The following is a 25,473-nucleotide window of genomic DNA, read 5'->3' on the forward strand; positions in this document are numbered from 1 at the left end:
GCTCGGTGGGTAAAGATACTTTCCAGGGATATGTGTACCCCAGTTTTACACTACAGCTTTAGTTCAGCTGACGAAAGAACTGCGAAATAGTTTCATTCAGAATAATAAATGGGTAGGTTAGTCAACTGATTCACTAAAGAGTGGTTTCAGTTAAAGGAACGAATACATAGTCTAAGCAACGGAAAAAATTGGTCAGATGGGAGCAGGACTGGCGCTCTGAGGGTTTCATACAAACTTAATTATGTATGTAGACAATTCATCCACCCAAAGAAAAGAGGATGCCGGCAATTTTTACCTGTTATCTACGTTGATACTGGCAAGATATTAGTCCCAGTAATTCCAAGACTTTCGAAGTATGATAACTAATGGGAAAAGAAATAATTTTTATGAGTGATACAATTACAAATTAACAAAGTTAATATTTCTTCCCTTTGCTTTTAAATCTTGCTGCTGACTAAATTTCATGCTTCTAGATCAACAAGAAGTACCCTACAGGTTCTGATTGAGTTCGCGAGTATCGAAATATGTGACATAAATAGCAGTATCCTTATATTGCATTGACTTAGAACCTTACATGTTCAAAAAAATGGTTCAAATGGCTCTGAGCACTATGCGACTTAACTTCTGAGGTCATCAGTCGCCTAGAACTTAGAACTAATTAAACCTAACTAACCTAAGAACATCACACACATCAATGCCCGAGGCAGGATTCGAACCCGCGACCGTTGCGGTCGCTCGGCTCCAGACTGTAGCGCCCAGAACCGCAAGGCCACTTCGGCCGGCCCTTACATGTACTGCACCACAAAGGGCCATAAGAGTTAGTATGTGACATAAACTTCAGTTTGCTACATCTACTCGTACCTGAGAAAAAGGCGTTGTAACTGGCGAACGGAGAACTGGAAAACAAATGACAAAATGGTTCAAAAGGCTCTAAGCACTATGAGACTTAACATCTGAGGTCAACAGTCCTCTAGGCGTAGAACTACTTAAACCTAACTAACCTAAGGACATCACACACATCCATGCCCGAGGCAGGATTCGAACCTGCGACCGTAGCAGAAGCGCGGTTCCGGACTGAAGCGCTTAGAACCACTTTGCCACATCGACCGGCAACAAATGACAAAAAAAAATAATTTTTTTCCCCTTGTGATATAATTACAAATCAACTCTTTTCGGACTTTTTGCCTTTCTTGTGCTGTGAAATATTGCTTTTTGCCAAATTTAATAATGCTAGGTGCACTGTAGGTTTCAAGGAGTGAGTTTGCGAGTGTAAAGATATGTGACGTAAATGGCCGTATCTTTTGATTGCATTGACTTAGAGTCTTACATATACTGGATCGCTAGGGGCTATAGACCTTAATGTGTGACATAAATTTCAACTTCATATGTCCACCCATTCCTAAGGAAAAGCGTTTTTAACAGTCCAGATAGACAGACAGAAGGAAAACAAACTGATCCTATAAGAGTTTTTACCGATTGAGGTACGGAACCCTAAACACTAACGACTGGTTATCACTAGAGAGAGAGAATGAGTAAATCAGTCTATACACAAAACGACAACAGACTGTGTCGACTGTTTTCATTTGCTTGCTCTCGCATACTGTTTCCATCCAGGTGAAATGAAGGAATAATAACCCAAGCGATGCTCCCACACACTGGTTCCACTCAAAAGAAGTGAAGGAACAGTGAATCAAACCGATATATAAAACTACAACCGACTGAATCAAACCGATAAATAAAACTACAACCGACTGAATCGATTGCTTTGTTTTGGTTGCTCTCATGGACTGGTTTCATTCAAAGGAATGATTGAATAACCTGATGCATAAAACTGCAACTGAATGAGTCGATTGTTTTCCAACAACCGACTTAATCGATTGTTTTTATTCGGTTGTTCCCATCACTAGATCCCCATTGTTGCCAATTACTGGATTTGTCACACGGTACTACCTTTCGCTTTACTTTAAAATATAAGTCTGCCCAGTGTTTTTTATCGAGAATTTGTTCTACCACGATTAACTGAACAATCAGTTTCTTTAGTATACCTGACGCTTGTATTCAGGCGAACTCAGTTCCATTGTGACATCCACAGCCTGTAAGATGCCATTATGATTATTGCTTTCTGATGACTACCGGTTTTCGAACAAGAACAATCCCTGCCACTGTTACAGTCTATAAAGAAACTAATGAGATACGTAGATGGATATAGATTACTGCTGAATATTATTGTTTCTTAATGACAAGTTCCACGACTATTTTTCATGCCGGCATGCAAACGTCAGTGGTAGACGCTTCGCGTATTTGAAGGCCGGGCCCCACTTCTTATCTTTTGAGGGATACTTTTGAATATCTTTTCTTTAACAACACCGCCCCTGGTATACTTTCGAAGTTATTCCGCTCGTCAGTCAGCACATTATTTGTTTGATCACAGCAATCTTTTTTACTTGAAAAAGCATCTAGTCCCTGCTTTAAATGGTGTCGATAAGGAGATTATAAGTCATCTCTGCACAACAAATACATATTCTTATATCCGACTTTCCTATACACATACAATTTGTTAACTATTAGCTGTCTGCTTTATCAGGGCTTGCCTTATAACATTCAAACTGATATTGTAAACACTCATTTTCTCTCCAACTATATTAGGCACAAATTCTGCACCCCAATCCACAAAAAAGAATACAAGAACTTTGTAGTCCTAACTAAACTGTATTGCTCAAACAAAATGTATTGAACCCAAGAATTCACGGCTCATTGCTTGGTTAACATACGAGAATGGAAATTGCAACAAATTAGGTTTTTCATAATATGAGTGAACGAGTTCAGAAAAGGTACACGTCGACAACTTATACACTATACACACAGAAATATACTACTTCTGGCAGGGAAAGTTTATACTGAATCTGTTAAATCATTTACTCTTTAGACAACTTTAAAAACCGAATAGTTTTTCTCGCATCACAATAAACACTTTTGTGTGATAAATGAACTCAGTTATCGAAATTTAACAGTAATTATGAAAATCGACTTCTCCAAGATCAGTATGGTTGCCATCACTGACGTTATACCACTTAATTTTTTACTATCAATACACTGTGGTGTCTCCTGCTTCTAATCCCGTTGCTTCTACTATTTCAGAGAAGAATTAGTGCTTTACAACAAGCCACACATGTTACGTAAAAGCAAGGTAGCTTAAGAGATAGGTTAATTAAAACGAAGTTAATGATATTTCCAGACGATTCACTCTTAAATTCTGAATCAAAGACATCTGTGGCAAGTACCAGCAAAGATATATTACGGTAACACATTTACTTAACGAAAAATGTGAAAATGTGCACTTCACATAGTGCAAAAACGTAGCGTCCGTTACTACAATATCAATGAGTCATAGTGAGATGAATAGTCTAATGAGCACACAATATGGATTGAGAATGAACCGGGGAAAGACGACAGTAGTGAGGGGTAGCAAAATTATTATTAGAGGTAAACTTAGCACAGAAACTGGGACAACGAAATGGACAAAATGACCTTAGCGAAATAACACATGACGGATGAAGCAAGGAGGATATAAAAAACAGACTAACACAAAGAGGCAGTAATAGTTAAAATAAGTTTACTAGTATTAATCATCGGCGTTAATTTAAGAAAAACATAAATCAGAATGCACTTGGGATGCAAAGCATTGCATGGAAATCAGTCTCGGACTGAAGAAAGCCTTAAACAAATCGAAGCCTTTGGGATGTTTTACTGTAGAAAGATATTGAAAATCAGATGTGCTGAGAAGAAGTGAGCAGAAGCCGCATAGAACTGGAGAGGAAAGTAACACTTGGAAAACACTGACGGGAAACAGTAACAAGATGACTTGTGTTACAACATCAAAGAATTATTTATGTGGTGCCCTGGGGGTGGGGGAGGGGGGGGGGAGGGGGAGCAGAGGTGAACGTGTTGTAGAAGTTAAGAAGTGTCGGACAAGAAGGAGATTGAAATACACCTGACCAGTTATTGAAGACGCTTGGTGCAAGTGCTACTCTGAGGTGAAGAAACTGGCACAGGAGAGGAATTCGTGGCGGACGCATCAGACTAGCGAGAAGCATACAAACAAATAATATTTTTAAGTAAGTTTTTATCGCACAAAATCCTGAAGTAAGAATAACACGTCGTGAATATCAGTTTATACACAACCATTTAAGGAGTTCGCCACCTTATCGTCTATATTTGATCTCGTAAAATTTGTTGCGCATTATCCACTACAATTGTCCACAATTACGTGGCTACACAAATATTCAGCCATTACCTTGCATAAAAAATTAATTAGGTCAAAATGTGGTGAATAACGCTTCTGAAAAATCCCTTGATTATTTTCTTAGTGATAGATAACTGGTACGTAGCAAACGTAAATTTCAAATCAAACTAATTATATTGCACTCTTCTAAGTTCCTCCTATTAGAAATGGTAGTTTATATTAAAAACCTCGTATCTCTACTTGGTGCGAATGACGAATATGTTAGCTACTATTAGCAGCATTGGTTTACTTTACTTTCATGTAAAGTCATGTGTATATGATCAGCTTGCAGTTATATTTAAATGTGAATTATGTTAAACAGGCTGTAAACTGATTCGTTCCACATTACTCGGTACATTATGCTAATGACGCGTGGAACCCATGGCTACATAACACGGATGCAGAAAACAGACATTGTCGGTAGCTCCTGTCTAAATGCATAAATCCTCGCAAATTTTCTCTTTAAAACAGAGCACGTTCGTTTCAAGTCGTCTGAGCAGTGCTTATGAAGGCAATGAGACGTCTCCGAGAAAACATATATATACAGGAAATGCATATTTTTCTGGGAAACAAAAGCACAGAGGAAATTAAACGTGGTAACGGCCCGTGCGGATGTAGGAATATATAAGAACAAGTGACAGACTTATTACAGTAGTGATAGCTCTGTTAATTTATTTCCAGTTAGTGAAATTGTTGCAACCAACAGACAGCTGCGTGAAGTGCAAGCCATATGGCAGAATCATTGTGCACTCCTAATTCTTCTTTCCCTGTTAAAGTTTCTGCAAGACTAAGAGTACTACTTAGTGATTTTCGTTTATTTCTTCTTCTAAAAAAGACTTTTTTTCCTCCATTCTTGCTCTCCTTTCGACACATGTTATTTCAGTGTTTCTGAAGTTCTGTCCTGAAGTTCTGATGTATTTATATAAGAAATTGTAAGAAACTTTCGGTGTGCACGGCCAGCTTTTAAGGTTGCTGTTCTTGCAGCTCATCAAACTATCACTGTTTGCATACGAGCCTAGAGAGCCAGAGAGTGGGATGCTTGCAAAAATAAGTAAAATTACATCTGTTTCCTTCTGTTTTGCCCGTGTTCACCGCCGCGGGTAGTAGTATTTGCGTAGCAGAGCGGGTGGCGAGTGGTCGTGGTAATTGGTAATACACCTCGGACGCCAAGGTATGAAATAATTCATCTGTGGAGGACCTGGACGAACGAAGTTTAATAGCCACCCTAAACATGGTTGTAATCCTCATTTTACAAAAGTTGCCATTTCCATGGAAGAAGGTTGTTAATCGTACATGGCACAACGTAGGGATATTGGAGCTGCTCTACACAATTATTGTTGGCGTCAGGTTGTCAACAAGTCTGCCTTGCGCAAAAAAAGGTTGTATCCGTAAATAACATGGCGGACGCATTAAGTATACCTCTTACAATGAGTGCTCAGAAACACGTGAATAGAGGCAAAAAGCGTAAACAACACGTAAGTACCGAGCGTGATGTGAAACGTAAACCAATCAAGGGTGCTAAAAACAATATATATCAAAGAGGGAAAGTTAATACTGGCAAAATCTCCACCAGATGTGGTAAATAGAACAGGACTGAAATCCAACTTTACACACGGCTATTTTTCATTGTAATATTATGATTCCATAACCTTAAATAAGTGGCCAGTTTATAACTATCGAAACAAATTTATGTCCAGTCTTTACTGTGAATTATCACTAAGTAGTGCAAACCACAACGTAACATACTGAATGGTTGTACAATGAAACGGTTATGCAACACAATGCTTAATAACGTGACATAACAGAGCACATGACTTATACGCTCAGACAGAATTATTCTTTAATGATGTTCTTCGACTCAATAAATAACAACGAATTACACTGAGTTTAAAAAATACTATAAATTTATTCAAACAGTGCTTCCTAATGTGATTATCGTTTTTTGTGGTCTCAGGCATTTGGCTGCAGGTGCTCCCATCAGTGTGAACAAATTACATTAGATATAAAACACACATTATTTAAAGACTTCTGTACTTTGAATTACGATCAACAGTCAACCCTGTTAGGATAAAACTGTGTAAATCTTGAGCGCATTAAAGGAAGAGGGATTGAGGAAGATGTTTCTAATAGACATTCCGGTTTTTCTTATTTCTTAACAGTGCCGTCAGGTGACACTTACCGGGTTTGTCAAAAGATGTCATGCGTATATCATAACACCTCAGAGTACAGAAAAAGCAAGAGAAAATGACAAGTTCGGAGTCGTTCTGTGACAAGAGGGGCAAACATAAAACTCGACCTTATGCTGTACCTGATCATGTAAAGGAAGTTCTGCCGAATCATATACGATCATTGCCAAAACAGGAAACTGATTATAGTTGCCACAAGTCCGAAAAGAGTTGTTTTTCCGCTGATATGAATTTTAAAAAAATGTGTTTGTTATGTTTAGAGAACAACATCCTGAATATAAATGCAATGAAGACACATACAGAGAGATTTTTCACTCAGATTTCAATGTGCGATTTGTATCTCTCTCGTGCAGATTCCTGCTCGTACTGTGACAAATTGTACTTGGGTATTATGTCAGCAGAGACAGATCAAGAGAGACAAGCTATTGATGTTCAAAGTAGGTTACATCATTCCAAGGCTGAAGTAACTTATAAAGCAATGAAGGAAGATGAAAACAAAGCCAAAAAAATTTCGAACTACATTATACTTTACTTTCATTTACTGTAAGTGCTTTTCTCTCCTGTACTGTTCCACTCCTCAGTATTCTATCAACGCCAGTATTCATGTTATAGTCAACCCATAAATACTGCTGGAACTAATGATGCAACAATGTGCTTTTGGCATGAAAGTGTAGCCAGGCGAGGATCAATTGAAATTTTTTCGTGTGTATTGAAGTACATCGCCCCAATCTATGAGCCCCTTGCTCAGGGAGAAGGAAAGACTTTAGTTATTTGATCTGACAGATACATAGGGCAAAACAATAATTAGCATATGTTGTCACTTCGGCAATACTTAATAACTCTGGGATATTTTACGACAGTCAATCAAAAGTTTTTGGTATCAGATCACCGTCTTCTCCAGTGTGACCGTGACTTTGCCCTGATAGAGCGTCAAAAGGAACATCATACTGTGCATGTTTTACACTGGATAGATTCAGCAATGCCGATAAAACCTTTCGCTGTATGTGATATGCAGCCTGAGAACTTCAAAGATTTGAATGATTTGGAAAATTCGGTGAGAAGGGATCCGAACTCCAAAATAACGTCTTCACGTTAGACACAGATATCAGCAGATGATCCAGGAGCAGTTGGAATGAGAATCAGCCACAATGTATGACAACCCTGGCATGCATTTTCCATCTCAAAGAAACCACGATGGGTTCACAATACATATTATAAGCATTACAGTGTGTCATAACTGAAATTCTTCAATTCTGTTCTCAGCTGCTGCTAATAAAAGCATAAACATTGAAAGACTTGATGGATATGAGCAAGTATATTACAGTGGAATCAAAATAATTTTATGAAGAACTGAAGAGTGAGTAACATTTTAGGCTACTGATTTCTTTGTAGCTTAAGTAAGAATAATACAGACTACAAGAAATAACTTCAGTGACATCATTTCCTCTGCGCTGCAAATAAAATATTGTCAGATCTATAGAAATTTAGTATTACAGTGTTTCATATGAACATTTTGTTGAACACTGTGGTTAAATACAATCATTTATGTATTGTTGTTGGTTACAACCATGTTCTGCTGTGTAAGTTACAACCTTGTTCTGTATCAAGCTATTATTTATTTCATTATTTCTTTTTTCATTTACATGTGACCTTTACAAGTACTTGTCAGTCAAATAATGAAGCCAATACACTTCTTTCATTGTAATTTTGGCTTTCTAAGTATAAACGCACATACAACGTAATGTTTTCCTTCTTCCGGAAAAAATCAATTATATAGCTCATCAGAAAGTACAGCTAAAGCCAGAGGCATATAGTATTCTGGGAAGTTTGATTATAGATATGTATATAATGCTATCAGTACTATAAATGGTTATCATCCATCGAAATCCTGATATAATACGTACAATTTATTATGTACAATTAAATTCAACTTCCGATTCGTCGCGCATCCGGTCTCAGAAGACGAGGGAAGCAAGAGAACTGCAAGATGGTCAACAATGAGAGTATAGCAGCCAGTGGCGCATACACTATATCGCACAAGTGCTTCATTGCTACAGCGGCATATTCCACTGTTACTCTCTACTGCCTAACTACCTCGGCCAACGCTACGTTAAACAAAGAGCGTGACAGCACGTGATTGCACAGTTCAAGGGAATTATCTTGGAAATTTTCTACGAAATGTGAACTGGTATTTTATATTTCGATCTTTCAGCAACTACTGATTAGTTTTCGCCTTCCATAGTTGCAGATTCTTAATAGTGTAAATATCATCCGAACAAAGGTCTCCCATTTTGACTTGCAGAGTACCACTCCACTTCCACAAAACTGCAATATTTTTGATTTATTTCTGCCCTTCAAATAAATATGTAATCCTTTAATCTAGATATGAAATTTAAGAAAGTTCAGTAGCAACTGCAGAAGTAATTACACGTGATGAAAGGAAAGGAGGAACGTTAGCCCAAAAGAACTGTAATATATATTGAAAAACAAGACACGGAAAGTGGAATATCATCGACATCTTAGATGAAAATGAGCCGCATCATGATAGTCACGTCACGTCTTTAATACTCGTTTTGTAAATAAAACTGCGTTTTTCCTGCTGCTAGTTACTTTATTTGTCCCATACACTTTTCGCCTTTGCTGTTCTAAGGCATCATCAGTGGGGCCTATAATGATGCAATTTTGTTAGTTTTAGGTTATTAAACAGTTCACTTCGTGATTTTTTTGTAAAAAAAGTAATTACTTACGATTTGCTGATCTGCATTTCCTCACATTTTTGTGCTCTCGCCTTCCACACATTGTTCACCACGTTTCTCACTCTTTTTTGTGGTGGACTATTGTTCTTTTGCCACTCGATACAACTATTTCGTCGTTCAGTGTTTTTCACAACGTAAATATTGCGACTCCATTACGTGTTTCATCTTCTTTGGTATGTTTACCTATTGGTTGCCAACCTAACTAAGCATATGTTCGAGAATAACTTCTATTTATGATGTTTATACCGTGTGTGGAAAACTTTGGTGACAGCTGGTTTGACTTTTCGTTCCAATATTCTGTTGAGGGGTTCATGAATCAGTGAGTGTAAATGTGCTGGGTTCTATTATTATTACATTGGACAGTATTATTATATTAATACTTTTTTCGAAGGTTATTGTATTATTTTATCTATTAGAGTAAATAATGAATTACGTGGCATGTGTACTTGGTCATGCAACAGGATATTCCCCTCTGCTTTGGTTTTCTGTATGTCGTATGTGTATCAACTCCCTGATGAACAGATTAAGGAAATATGCACACTAATAAACCTCATAACACAACAAAATTACTTCCAATTCAATAATGAATTTTATTTAGAAGAAAATGGATTACCTATGGGGTCCCCAGTTTCAGGAGCCCTAGCAAATATTTTTGTAAATCACATTGAACAGATCATTTTCACAAAAACAGTAACAAAAGAATACAACATACTACATTTGTTCAGGTATATGGATGACATCCTTTGCTTAATAGATTAACCACAAACAAAAATTGAAAAACTACATACTGACATCAACAAGATACATAAAAATATAAAATTCACAATTGAAAGAGAACAGAACAACCAAACAAACTTTCAGGATATAACAATCAAAAAACAAAATGATAAGCATATGTTTGAAATTTACTGTAAACCCACTGCAACAGACATTATCATTCCCCAATCCTCGAACCATCCACATGCACTACAGCAAGCAATACTTCGACACATGCTCCATAGACTCAACACAGTACCACTCACCAAAGAAAGCTACCAAAAAGAACTGGACATAATAATGCAGACAGCACAATTTAATGGTTACAATAAGAACAAAGTCACAAAGCTAAACAACAAAATTAAAAGTACAATAAAAGCAGAAAGCTCCAAAAGACAGACAAAAATACAACAGAACCAAACACACACACGTAGACCCGTAACAACTACGCAGGATAATCAGAAAAAGATGAAAGAAAACACAAGATGGTACACAATGACACACAAACACAAACTCACCCATAAAATCACCAACAGTTTAAAAATACAGGGAATATATATAGCATACACAACAGACAATTCTATACATAAATACACCCCAAAACTGACAAAAAATAGTGACATGTACCAGAAAGGAGGTATATATCAGCTACAGTCTAACACTTGTAAAGGCACATACATAGGGAAAACAGGGAGAACATTTGATCTCAGATACAAAGAACACACGAGAGCCTGGAAATATGCGACAAATCACTCCACAATTGCAGAAACCCTAAGAGAAAATGACCATAAACCAACCACTAAAGGAGCTGACATGTAAATAATTAGAATCAACAATAAAAAACACCTCCTAACCATGCAAGAAAATTACCACATACAGAAAACCAAAGCAGAGGGGAAAATCCTGTTGAATGACCAAGTACATATGCCAAGGAATTCATTATTTATACTAATAGACGAAATAATAGAATAACATTCCAAAAAGTATTAATATAATAATACTGTCCAATATAGTAATAAAAGAACCCTACATTTTTACACTCACTGATTCATGAACCCCTCAACAGAATATTGAAACGAAAAGTCAAATCAGCTGTCACCAAAGTTTTCCACACACGGTATAAACATCATAAATAGAAGTTATTCTCGAACATATACTGCGTTACGTTGGCAACAAATAGGTAAACACACCAAAGAAGATGAAACACGTAATGGAGTCGCAATATTTACGTTGTGAAAAACAGTGTACGACGATATAGTTGTATCGAGTGACAAAAGAACAATAGTCCACCACAAAAAAGAGTGAGAAACATGGTGAACAGTGTGTGGAAGGTGAGAGCACAAAGATGTGATTATACTGCAGTGATAAAAGTGGTACTGCGACGTCCAGACCAGATGTGAGGAAATGCAGATCAACAAATCGTAATTAATTACTATTTTTACAAAAAATCACCAAGTGAACTGTTTAGTAATCTAAAACTAACAAAAGTGTATCGTTATAGATCCCGCTGATGATGCCTTAGAACCGGAGAAGGAGATACGCGTATGGGATAAAGCAGCCGGAAAAGGCAGTTTTATTTACAAAACAAGTATTTATATGCTTGCTGCGGAGGATGCCCACACAAACTTGTCACGTCTTTAAATTTGATTTTTTCCCAAGAAGGCAGGAGTGTGGTCGAGCTGCCAGTACGTGTGTTGGCTCTCACTGTGTAGCTAGCGGGGCTGCGAGACAGGGGGCCAGGTCACGGCTTGCAACGGTGAGACCGATGGGTCGAGTTGTGAGGCGCCGATAGTGGTGTGTACAGAATCCATCACTGCCGTGAGGCGTACGGGACATGTACCCGCGTATGCGAGGAGAAGTTCCTCGACGTTGCTCGGGTTACTCGCCTCTTCCCAATGAAGTTTTCAGCCGTTTCCTGCTGCGGTTTTCTTGCTGTCAACTGTGCCTCTTTCCTGGATCGATGACCATCACGCCCGCCGCTCGTGTCTGTTGGCATATGTGTGTCTGAATATCACGCCAGTCCTTTTTATACAGTGAGTGATTTTTTAAGTACTGCTCGGTGATTTGTGAGATGCTTAACATTGTAAATTCCTTGTAGAGCCTCTGATGTTGGAGCACCGCCCACTTAGTTACCACTTGGAGTAAAACTGGTAGCAGTTTGTTTTGGTCTCACTTTTTTCTTACTTTTCTTTAACTGACTAGTAAATGTGGTGCTCGGCTCATTCTCTCACTTTTAAGACTTTTTTTTAAGCTGAAACATTCTAATGCGTATATTTTGTACTGAAGTGTGTTTCTTCCCAAGTTGCACATTTTATATGCAGAGATATTTTGTAAATCTGGGTTTCACTGTGGCGCAGAAAATCCCCCTCGGTCTGTTACACGATGAAAGTATGTTGCCGTGTAATTTAACTTTGGTATCGTGAGGCAGCACCTTAATCCTTGTGTGGTCACGCACGGTGAGCTTAAGCTACTGTTTTGGATGTATTATTGACTGTATTCTGCATGGGCGGTGTTTGCGTAAGATGCGTTTCACAGCCTCTGTACTGTCCGCTCCATTTTCGGCTGAAACGTTACTTAAAGTGTTTTAATATGGTGTTTCCTGTGTTCAGATTTATTCACCATGTAGAAGACGGAGATCTCAGTACTCCCCACCCTGTCCGTGTTGTAATGTGTCCCAATGTCTTTTTTGGTTACGTCCGGGTGACGGTGCTACTCTTGATTCTTTCACGCTTGTAAAATTGAACCCACAGCTGTGGGGCAGTGGGGGTTAGTTTCTGTTGTTTGGTATTCTCTTCCACGGAAGAAACTGAGGATTTTATTTTTAAATTTTGGTTGAAGTTATTAAACTCTCCTGTCTGTTATTTTATTAGGCTTGATTAAATATTTAAATCATGAAATATTTTGTTAATTAACACTCTGTATTTAATAACTGAATTTTATTAATTTGATTTGGCCTTAAATTAGTTTGAATCTCTCAAAATTCAACATTTGAGTGGTCTGCTTTAACTGTATTAGTTGTCGGTTTAATAAATTACTTTTACATGTATGAACGTTACCAATGACGTTCGATCCCTTACGGCCCAGTCAATCCTTCCAGACCAACAAAACGCAAGAAGTGCGTTAAAAAAAAGGAATATCGCAATACAAAGGAAAGAGTGAAAAATGAGTCTGAAACCATACAGAGCGATGGAGACTTGACCCTTGGAATCCTCTAGTGCAATGGGACTCCTGCTGTACATAAAAAATTACTTATTTTGTATCGATGGCCAACGTTCGTTGCCTGTGACTGTGTGTGTGTGTGTGTGTGTGTGTGTGTGTGTGTGAGTTATTGAAAGACTATGTAGGTATAGTGGCCAAAGTGAATTAACAACAAAGTAGTTGCGAAACGTAAGAATGTATTACAAATCTTCTTTGCCCCAGTGTGTTTTCGACAGTAAATTGAGATGAACTTCCCCAGTTCGCTGAATAATTTCAAAGATCAGCGTCACATTCATTCAAAGGATTTTTTCAAAATATTGTTCAAATGTGTGTGAATTCCTAAAGGACCAAATTGCTGAGGTAATCGGTCCCTAGACTTAGACTCTACTTAAACTAACGTATACTAAGAACAACACACCCACACCCACGCCCGTGGGAGGACTCGAACCCGCGGTGGGAGGGGCCGCGCAGTCCGTGATATGGCGCCTCAAACGGCATGGCCACTCTGCCCGGCAAGGATTTTTTTTTCCGTACTTATTCCGAAGATGTTGGGTTCTTAACTGAAATCATTTCCTGCTACTATTGATGAGCCATCGTTATCAGATAAATAGCAAGACAGGCAGGACAAGAGCATGGGAATACTTAGAAAAATATTATTCTCGTACTGCAGAGGTGGCTTCCTGGTAGTTGGTCATATTCCACGCTCACCGTGGCTGCATATGTACTTCGTTGATGGCACGAAGCCACGAAGCTGATAAACCTACAGCCGTCTTCTCCATTGAAATTCCTTTCGTTTTCATAAATCCCAATAGTTTCTCGGACTTTCTCTAAGTATTGCTTTCCTTAGCTACCATTACTACGTTGTTGAAATATGTGCCTTGGCAGTAGTTTTCCTTGTGGTTCTCTACCCAAGATTCCCCATATTATTTCAACCAAGTGGCGTTCGTGCTCCTTAATATCTTGTTTTGCTGCCTTTCCAGTTTCTCCAGTATACACTGTGTCACAGCTACTCGATAGGTTTTCCGTGATTTCCCTAAATCGTTTCAGGCAAATGATGGGATGGTTCCTTTGAAAGGGCACGGCCGATTTCCTTCCCCATCCTTCACTAACCCGAGCTTGCGCTCCGTCTCTAATGACCTCGTTGTCGACGGGACGTTAAAACAACACTAACCTAACCTAACAGCTACTCGACTTCGTATATTCTTAATCATGTTGAGCACCACAGCTGAAATTGTTGATGATTAATTGAAGCCACCTGAGTTGCACTACTACATATTTATTGCGTTACGATCGCTCTCTTTCGCTGAAAAGCTTCAGGCTGACAGAACGGAGAATTCGGCTAGGGCTACAACATCGTAAAGAATAAAGTGGGCATCTCACCCCAATGATAGCTTTATACTAAATCCTCACCGAGTTGTATTGAAGTCATAACTGGTCTGGCTGTCGTACATCAAAACCAAAAATAATGATCAGAAACCTTCTTCCGACCGCCTGACGGCAGTACAGCCAACACACACGGCATGCTGCGTGCAGTAGACTGCCCAGACGGGGCCTCTGTCTGAGGTTAACCTGTCAGCATCGTATTCGGTCTCCGACGAGTGCGATACTCGACTGTGCGATTACGATCGTTATGAGCAATGACAACACCTGAAGAACGTAACTGGTATCAAAGTCATTTGTCGTACAGATTTTTATCGCACAGTTGACAATCGCACTCGACGCAGGCCAGATATTACGCTTCCATGTTTTCCTCAGTCGTGGAGAGGCCTTGAGAGAGCACTTTCTGTAAGCATCTGGCCGTGGCTGCTCGCCATAATTTCGCCAGGTGGTCGGTAGAATGTCTATCATCAGTGTTTTTGGATTTCGTCTTTAACACTACATACGACAACCAGACCAGTTGTGTCATTAGCACAACTCGGTGAGGATTTAGTATTAGTATTTCATCAGTATGAGTTGCCTATTTTAATCGATAAGATGCCGTAGCTTTAGCCTAATCTTCTGTTTTGCTTAACTGCAGGAAACCTAAAGATGTTCAACGACAGAATCCGGTCTTAACACAACAAATGTGTAATAATACAGCTGAGGTGGTTTCCATTCGCCACTAATTTCGCATACTCCCGTAGTGTTGAGGTATTCAGGTGCCTCCGTTTTTCACCGAAAAATGTTATTTACTCCGACCGAAAAAATGTGGTCTTGTCATGATTTCGCAAATTCTCCTTGTGTGGCCAAATCTGGACACTAACAATAAATTGACAGTGTGAGAAGACGGATCCTGGGACTTCTTACACTGAAGCGCCAAAGAGACTGGTATAGGCATGCATGTTCAAATACAGAGATATACAAACAGACAGAACGCCGCGCTAAGGCCGGTAACGCCTATATGAGACGAAAAGTGTCTGGCGCAGTTGTTAGATCTGTTACTGCTGCTACAGTGGTGGGTTATCAGAATTTAAGTGAGTTTGAACGTGGTGTTATAGATGGTGCACGAGCGATAGGACACAGCATCTCCGAGATAGTGATGAAGTGGGGATTTTTCCGTTGCGACCATTTCACGAGTGTACCGTGAATATCGGCAAAAAATCAAATCTCCGATATTGCTGTGGCCTGAAAAAGATCCTGCAAGAACGGGACCAACGACTACTAAAGAGAATCGTTCAACGTGTCAGAAGTGCAACCCTCCAGCAGACTGCTGCAGATTTCAATGCTGGGCCATCAACAAGTGTCACCGTGCGAACAATCCAACGAAATATCATTGATATTGGATTTCGGAGCCGAAGGCCCACTCGTGTACCGTTGATAACTGCACGACACAAGACATTACCTTCACCTGGGCTCGTCAACACCGACATTGAATTGCTGATGACTGGAAACATGTTGCCTGGTCAGACGAGTTTCGTTTCAAATTGTATCGAGCGGATGGAAATGAACCGGTATGAGGACAACCTCATGAATCCATGGATCCTGCATGTCAGCAGGGGACTGTTCAAGCTGGTGGAAGCGTGTGCGGTTGCAGCGATGTGGGACCCCTGGTAGGTCTAGATACGACTCTGACAGGTGACACGTATGTAACTATCCCGTCTGATCATTTGCATCCATTCATATCCATTGTGCATATCGACGGACTTGGGCGATTCCAGCAGGACAATGCGACAACTCACACGCCCGGAATTGTTACAGAGTGGCTCCAGGAACACTCGAGTTTAAACACTTCCACTGGCCACCAAAATCTCCAGATATGAACATTACTGAGCATATCTGGGATGCTTGCAGAGTGCTTTTCAATCTCCACCCCCTGGTACTCATACGGGTTGATGGACAGTCCTGCATGATTCATGGTGTCAGTTCCCTCCAGCACTACTTCGGACATTAGTCGAGTCCTTGCCACGTCATGTTGCGGCATTTCTGCGTGCTCGCGAGGGTCCTACACGATATTAGGCAAGTGTACCAGTTTCTTTTGCTCTTCACTGTATTATACGTTTAATAACACTTCTTTTGAAAAATCTATCTATAGACAAGCCACGAACAGCTGTCAGCCTTCACTGTCTTCTTTAAGAAATTGTGCTACAATACCAAGTTGTTACAGTCACTGAAGGGGAGCACTGATTGCTTCTGGGCGGGATGGTACTGCGAAGTGGCATTCAAATATCTATTAGTGTGTGAAATTATCGTATGTTACATGCTCCGCAACTAGTATATATTTGATCTTGTTTCACACCATGAGCTGCACTGTAACGCCGATAATCGGTCATATAGTTTATCACCAGTGGGATTGCATACAGAGGGCATATCGTATTGACGTCTACAACACAAAACGATTTTATACGCGAAATGAGTAACATAAGATTACTAACACACTGTGCACGTCTACATAAAACGACTTCTCTATCAAGGATAAAATCTTTACCGTGGTTAAAAATTATATGGATCTAGAAGACACAGATGCGCTATGCGCGGCTTGTGTTCATGCCGTTTATTGTTTGTCATCTTGTCTTTACCGTTCTGTCGCCTCGTTTCTTATTCCATTTATTGTCGTCACTAAGTTACTGGCTTGGCTGCCCGTGAGTGACAGCAGCAGCGCTTATCGATAAGAGCACTGTCGTATTATCTTTGCAGCGACCGGTAGTATGTCGGGAGTTCAGTGGGGATGGAGCTCCAGTGAAGCCTGCACAGCCAGTACTCGCCCGACCGCTGGCGACACACATGCACTGTACGACGGAAGGAGACTTGAGCTGGGACGGCCGTTGGTTGGTCGTTCGGTCGGTCGTCTCACTGGGCGTCGTGTGTTTGGTCTTTTGACCGTTTCTGGGCGTCGTCAGGAGGTCATCTTGTCGGAAGTGGGTCGGTTCATTCCTCGTGCAGAGATGTCGGGTGGCCAATGGGCGAGTGTTCCCTCTGCATGGTTGGGTCTGAGCCAGTGTGCCCGGGTCGCCGTGTCTCCGAGTTCCGAACGGAAGTGGAGTTGAGTTGGGATGGAGCTGCAGTGAGGTCCGGATAGTCAAGACTCGCCCGACCGTTGCCGACACTCTTGACTTGAGTGAGGACGACCGTGGTTGGTCGTTCAGTCGGTCGCCTCATCGGACGACGTGTATTTGGTCGCCGACCGCTACGGGTTCTCTGTGTGTGTCGACTTGTGATTCGCCCTTGTTGTTCCACGGTGATTGCTTTTAGCATTGTTCGAGTTCTTGTGGAAGTGTTTCCGTGGAACTGTGTCTAGCTTGTGTGATTTAGACTGAGCAATTACATTTAATGCTGTCTGCGTACTGGAGTAGGCAGTCGGTCGGTTGGGACACAGCACCGACCAAGTCTCCGCGGTGAGGTCATTAGCGAAGTGTTCCGCAGTGTGTTTTTCCTCGCCGTATGATGCTGTCCGGCACGGCGTGTAGTTCGATAGCCCTTGGTGTTTGTTTATATTTTTGAGTGATTATTGTGCCTCGGTTGTATTTAGACGCCAATATTTGAAGATGTAGCGCTGCTGGTATCTTCGTCCTCGCTGACATTTTCCGTTGTCGTGCCGTTGGTCGGCCGGAAGGGAATTGATTAGGTTGTTGGTCGGTCTTTCAGACGTCCCTGGATCGGGTTGCCATCCGATTACATAATCTAATTCCTGGCTGCCTATCTAACCTAATCCTACGTTAGAGTACCTCCTCAGGCCGACAGTTGGAGCACTTCTGAGCACCATTGTTCTGTTGTTTTCAGGTTGTGGTTTTCTTTTAGTCTCAAGTACTGTGCTAGGCCTTCAGCGGTCTATTAATTTATTTGCTGCAGTTTTGAAATAAGGCCTTCAGCAGACTTAAGGTTTCAAGATTGAACTGTTTAAAACTTAATTAAAAAAGATTTTGCTCTATTTTAAATCTTTCTTATTCAGGCCTTTCGCCTTCAATTCTTCAATGTTCAGTATGTGGCCTTCAGCCGAGCTTTTATGTAAAATTTTTTTTTTTTTTTTTATCTAAGGCCTTCAGCCGTGTGTATTCCTTAAGGAAATGTTAATAATTTGTGTTCGGATCTTCAGCCGTATTGTTTTTTAATCCTTTTAAGGGCATGTGTGATTAAGTGTCTTTAGAAAAATAAAGTTTGTGTGTTTTGTGTAACTAACAGTAACTGATTTTGGCCCCTTTCCAGAACCACAACCTGATCCGCTTTGCCTGCGAAGCCAGATTTCAAAAGAATACCGTTAAAATTAAAAATATAGTTATAACAATGTACATAAGCATGCCTACATTGCCATGATATGGCCACTATCTTACCTCGAATGAATGGCTCTGAGCACTATGGGACTCAACTGCTGAGGTCATTAGTCCCCTAGAACTTAGAACTAGTTAAACCTAACTAACCTAAGGACATCACAAACATCCATGCCCGAGGCAGGATTCGAACCTGCGACCGTAGTGGTCTCGCGGTTCCAGACTGCAGCGCCTTTAACCGCACGGCCACTTCGGCCGGCCTATCTTACCTACGCGGTACAGAGGTCTGCAGTGCTGGCTAGCAGTGACCGCTTCAGCTGTGTGCCGTGTTCCTCATAGCCGTTCTACTTATACATATTTCCAGTAATTCAGTTTACTTCAATGTTTTACCCTAATATATATACTCCTTTTACGACAGTGCATCAGTGACACTCTTAAACACATCTACGATAGATTTGCACGTCACAAGTTTTCACACTGTTCAGATTTAAAATAAAAATACCTCCCCCATCACTGCTTATAATAAAAATACCTCTCGCAGGCAACGGATAACATACTTAAAAATTAAAAAGACCATTAATCCAGTGATGTTTACCTCTTACATCAACAAAGGGCTCCATCATGATTAAATTCCCTGAATAATATTCTGCGTCAACGAGCTTTCGAACCATAAGATAGTACTGGTTCAATAACGTAAGTATGTGTTCCCATGGACAAATCTTTTGTCTGTTCGTTCTGCACCCACGTCTATGTCTATACACATACTCTGAAAAACTTAGTAAAGTGTATAGCTGAATGTACTTCCCGTGATGCTTTATATTAGGGGTAATAAGGATTCTTCACACACCAATCGCACATAGTGCATGGGAAGAAGGATTGCATAAATGTTACTCCCCATGCTATAATTAGTCTAATTTCCCATTCGCAATCCCAATGGGAGCAATACGTAAGGGACTGAAGAATATCTCTAAATTATTCAGTTAATACTTTGTAAGAAGGTTTTCACGGGATAATTTGCTTTCACTTTCACGAGTCTGCCAGGTCAAGATATTCGTTGAACTTCGGTTACACTATGAATCAGTCGAGTCTAAAAGCCGTAAATTCAACTATATACCTAGTTATTACAATTACGAACAACTTAAATTGGAAGGAACACATAGAAAATGTTGTGGGGAAGGCTAACCACTGACTGCGTTTTATTGGCAGTACACTCAGAAAATGTAGGAGATCTACTAACAAGGGAACCTCCCCATCGCACCCCCCTAAGATTTAGTTATAAATTGACGCAGTGGATAGGCCTTGAAAAACTGAACACAGATCAATCGAGAAAACAGGAAGAAGTTGTGTGAAACTATGAAAAAAATGAGCAAAATATACAAACTGAATAGTTCGTGTGCAACATCAAGGACAAAGTGGGCTGAGGAGCGCCGTGGTCCCGTGGTTAGAGTGAGTAAATACAGAACGAAAGGTCCTTGGTTCGAGTCCTCCCGCGAGTGAAAATTTTACTTTCTTTATTTTCGCAAAGTTACGATCTGTCCGTTCATTCACTGACGTCTCTGTTCACCGTAATAAGTTTAGTGTCTGTGTTTTGCGACCGCACCGCAAAACCGTGCGATTAGTAGACGAAAGGACGTGTCTCTCCAATGGGAACCGAAAACATTTGATCGCAAGGTCATAGGTCAACCGATTCCTCCACAGGAAAACACGTCTCATGGCGAATGCGTAAAAAGATTCTTCTACCTTGCCCGATTTAGGTTTTCTTGTGGATGTGATAATCACTCCCAAAAAAGTGATGAAAACATAAGAGTTTGTCACATAAACTGCAACAAATGAATGCAACAGTTTCACAGTCGCACAGTTTTCCCTGTGCTCTGTCAAAACATACGTTTTTTACGTTTCCAAATGTTTCCGTGTGTAGACCGTCAAATCCTGCATATGTCCAAGCAAATCTAAACATGTCCTGGAATTTTGGAGAGCGAAGTTGATTATGTGTGAGTGCCTGAACTTTAATAATTGTCTGAAAATAAAAAATTAAACTTTTCACTCGAGAGAAGGTTTGAACCAAAGACCTCTCGTTCCGCAGCTGCTCACGCTAACCACGGGACCACGGCGCTCGTCAGCTGACACTCTCCTAGATGTTGCCTATCTTGCGCATGGACTACTCAGTTTGTATATTTTGCTTATTTTTTTCATAGTTCCACACAACTTCTTCCTGTTTTCTCGATTGATCTGTGTTCAGTTTTTCAAGGCCTATCCCTGTGCCAACTTATAACTAAATCTGAGGGGGGTGCGACGGGGAGGTTCCCTTGTAAGGAGACTGCCTACACTTTTTTCGTTGCGACGGTATATTCTCACGAATTTCCAATCACTAACTCTCTCCTCCGAATGCGACAACATTTTGTTGACACCGACCTACATAGGGAGAAACGATTACCACGGTAAAATAAGGAAAATCAGAGCTCGTACGGGATGATATAGGTGTTCGTTCTTCCCGCGCGCTATACGAGATTGGAATGATAGAGAATTGTGAACGTGGTTCGATGAACCCTCTGCCAGGCACTTAAATGTGATTTGCAGAGTATCCATGTATATGTAGATGTAGAAGTAGACGTAGATATTCAACATTTCTGTTACACTCTCCCATGAATCAACCTGTGAACATTCCTAACTTTTTTTTTTTTTTTTTTTTTGTACATGCTCAGTATTTGCTCTTAATCTTGCTTTTTATGGGTATCATTTTCTTGAGATGGGTCACACAAGTGATTTGTAAGAATCTCCACTACAGACTGCCTGCATTACTCTAGATACCTACTAATGGATTGAGGTCTGCCACCTGCCTCGCCTACGACAGACAAGGACACCATCTGGCAACCATATTTTAAATTTTTTACATTTTTGGTACATGAAGTTCAGAAGTCAGATATCAGACTGCTAAATTGTTAATGAAAATCTCAAAATTTTCCGAGAAAATCGATTCCGACGTTTTCCAATGACCATTAATTTACTAAAAATAAGTCAGTTTTCACTACCAGGTGCGTGGCTCATTCGGTAGTGTCGCAGAATGATAGCTGGATAATCAGTTGACCGCTGGATGAAATCTAGCTGTGGTCTATTTCTTTGTATTATTTTTTCGCTCAGTTCGAATACCTACGTAAGTCAAAAGTAAAAAACATCAAGTGTAATCTGAATAACAATTTTAAGTCATTAGCGTTCTGAGTGTGATGCGACCCGCCACGAGTTCCTCTCCCATGCCCAATCTTTTCATCTCAGAGTAGCACTTGCAACCTACATCCTCAATTATTTGCTGGATATATTCCCATCTCTGTCTTCCCCTACTGTCTTTACCCACTGCAGTTCGCTCTAGTGTCATGGAAGTTAGTCCGTGATGTCTTAACAGATGTTTTGTCATCTTGACCGTTCTTTTCATGTTTTTTTTTTTATTATATTGCTCGCCGTATATTCTTCACCGCCTCTGCGTAGTACATCCTCATTCCTTACCTTATCAGTGCACCTAATTGTCAACATTCTTCTGTAGCACCATATATCAAATGCATCGAAAGTATTCTGCTTTCCATGTTTCGCAATGCTGTGCTCCAAACGTACATTCTCAGAAATTTCTGCCTCTAATTAAGGCCAATGTTTGGTACTAATAGACTTCTCTTAGCTGGAACTCATATGTCGCCATCATTTTTATGGGAAATGCTACTCGTTTGCTTCTAATTACATATTACATGCAAAATTTCAGTTGTCATTGCAATTATAGATTCATAACTATCGATATTTTATAAAATGTTATTAGACAAAAGAAATGGTTCAAATGGTTCTGAGCACTATGGGACTTAACGTCTGAGTTCATTAGTCCCCTAGAACTTAGAACTGCTTAAACCTAACTAACCTACGAACATCACACACATCCATGCCAGAAGCAGGATTCGAACCTGCGATCGTAGCAGTCGCGTGGTTCCGGACAGAAGCGCCTAGAACAGATCGGCAACCGCGGCCGGCTGTTATTAAACATTCATAATGTTATTTTTAATGTAAACTATCTTTATTAACAATTTTTAATAAAATATCGAAATTTATATCTGCACTATATAAATAGACATAAAAATATATATTTATTACAAAAACTTATGATTGGATATTTGTTAATTAGCATATGTGTACTGGATTTTATATTTAAATCATGTAGGTACTCAAAATTAACGTGAAAAAGAGCGAAAGAAAGACCTAAGCGATATTTGAAAGCGCGCTGCATTGACTACCTGTTTACCACTCTACGACGGTACCATTTGAGTCACATGGCCCATCATGAAAACTTGCGTTCATTTTAGTGAACTGAAGTTCCTCGGAAAAGTTCGGAGTCGATTTCATTGAGAATTGTTGAGAGTTGCGTCTATTTGCTTTAGCCGATCGATATTTGAGTTCGGAATTTCACATAGCATAAACATAAAAAATTATAAAAACCCAATTGCCATATTATATTCCAGTGTACCTTAATGTTAGTTACACATCATATCCTTACAGATGGTTATACCCAGGCATTTCTGGTTATACCCAGATATTTCCATGAGTTGCCTGTGAAGCACTGATGGTTTTATTCATGGAATATTAGATATTTTTCGTTATATTAAAACAAATAAGGCCTCGGTCACAAATATTAAGTCAAAACTGACCAGGTTTCGACGCTACTATGAGCGTCGTCTTCAGAACTAACTGATCTAAAACATATTAGGTATACAATACATTAATAAAATTAAAGTCTGTACTGACTGGAAAGAGATGCAGTCACATTTTAAAAAATCTAAGCCGGAAAGGCGATGTCATGAATAGTTGTAAATAGTTGAGTGAACAAGGGTTGCAACAAGACTGAGGTGCCCACGTTAGAAAGTGTGGGCAAGTAAACATAGTGTTGCTACGAGCGCCATCTAGTAGCCGCAGAAACAACTAGGCTACTGTACATTCAAAATTAGACACATGAAATTGTTATTCAGTTGATTCAGGCATAACGTAAGCACTAATAATAATAGGATGAAGTTACATATTTATCTGCTTTAAACAGAGATACATTTTGTAACGTAAAGAAACGTCAGTTACGACATACAAGAAAACAGCAAAGATGTAACAGGAAAACAACATTTCGGTAAACTGCATGAGGAAATCTGAATCAAAAATCAAGCAATCGCTTTATACAGTCGAAAAGTTTTTATTTCGCAGCTGCAGCTGTTCGTTGAGAATGAGGTCATCATGACGAGAGAGATGTTTGAAAATCTCTAATTCCTCTAAAACATCTAACCCACGCCCCTTCTTTTCGGTATGCTATCGCCTATGGCTTTAGGCACGTGTCCAGTAATTAAGAGATGATCGGCAAAGGATGAATTTAGGGGACTGGTGCCGTTCTTTCTCAAAAAATGTTCTTTATATCTGATGGTGAAAGCACGTCCAGTTTTCCCTATATAATAGGAGGAGCAGGTATCACAGATGATCTTATAAACGCCAGAACTTTCTGCAGGGGAGCGAATGGATTTCAAATTATGAATGAAGTTTCTCTTCAGATTATTATTAGTAGAGAAGGCAACATTGCAGTTGTATTTGTTGCGAAGCATGCGCTGAATCTGACAGGAAATGGGTCCTACGAAAAGAATAGAAAAACGTTTTTTTGTGTTAATTTCAGTGCATGAGGTGTTGAGCGTGGTCGTTCTTGCAGTTTTCTTTTTTAGGATATCGTCCACTATGTTAGGCTTATATTCATCATTGACTGCTATGGTTTTAAGTAAATTAATCTCCTCATTAAACTTTTCTGTTGAAAGTGGTATAGAGGTGGCTCGGTGGACTGCAGAGTGAAAAAAGGCCATTTTTTGAGACTGTGGATGAAAAGAGGAAGCAGGCAAGATTTGGTCAGTATACGGTTCATTTCGAAAAATATTGAAAGTGATGTTATTGTCTTCTATTGTAAGCGTCAGGTCTAAATAATGTAATTGGAGGTTTTCGTTTTCGAGTTCAATAGGGAAAGAATTTTTTTTCATGGAGGTCGTTAAAAAGTTTAAATATATGTTCAGTTCTATCGGGGGCCGTTATAGATGACTAGAATATCATCAACGTATCTCGTGTAAGAAAGGATAACTAGTGTAGTGGTTGAGACACGGCTAAACAGCTTTTTTTTCCAAAGAATTGATAAAGATTTCGACAAGGATGCGGGCTAAAGGGTTGACCATAGCGAGCCCATCAAAACGTGGCTGTTAGGAAAGGAATAATTATTTTCGAAAACGAAAGATTTTTTCAAAGTTTCGTGTAGAAATCGGGCCAGATCGTGATATGCGCTATTCATGCTATTGGAGATTGGACGTATTGGACGATTAGGTTTATGAATTTTGAACTGGGACCGAAGTTCAGGGGGCTGAGGGTACATATCGATGAGTAGTTTCTTTTGGAAAGGTTTTATAAGAAATTTTGCATTGTTAATGGCTGACCTCACTTCTTTCTGTAATTTAGGAGTCGGATCGTCATGCAGCTCCGAAATGTTGTTTTCACTGAAGAAATTTCAGTTTTAGAAGTATACTCAGAAATATAAGCAATGACTAGACAACAACCTTTATCGGATTTAGTTATTAAAG

The sequence above is a fragment of the Schistocerca serialis genome, chromosome 2 (assembly GCF_023864345.2).
Source record: "Schistocerca serialis cubense isolate TAMUIC-IGC-003099 chromosome 2, iqSchSeri2.2, whole genome shotgun sequence".
In the NCBI taxonomy this organism is placed as follows: Eukaryota; Metazoa; Arthropoda; class Insecta; order Orthoptera; family Acrididae; genus Schistocerca; species Schistocerca serialis.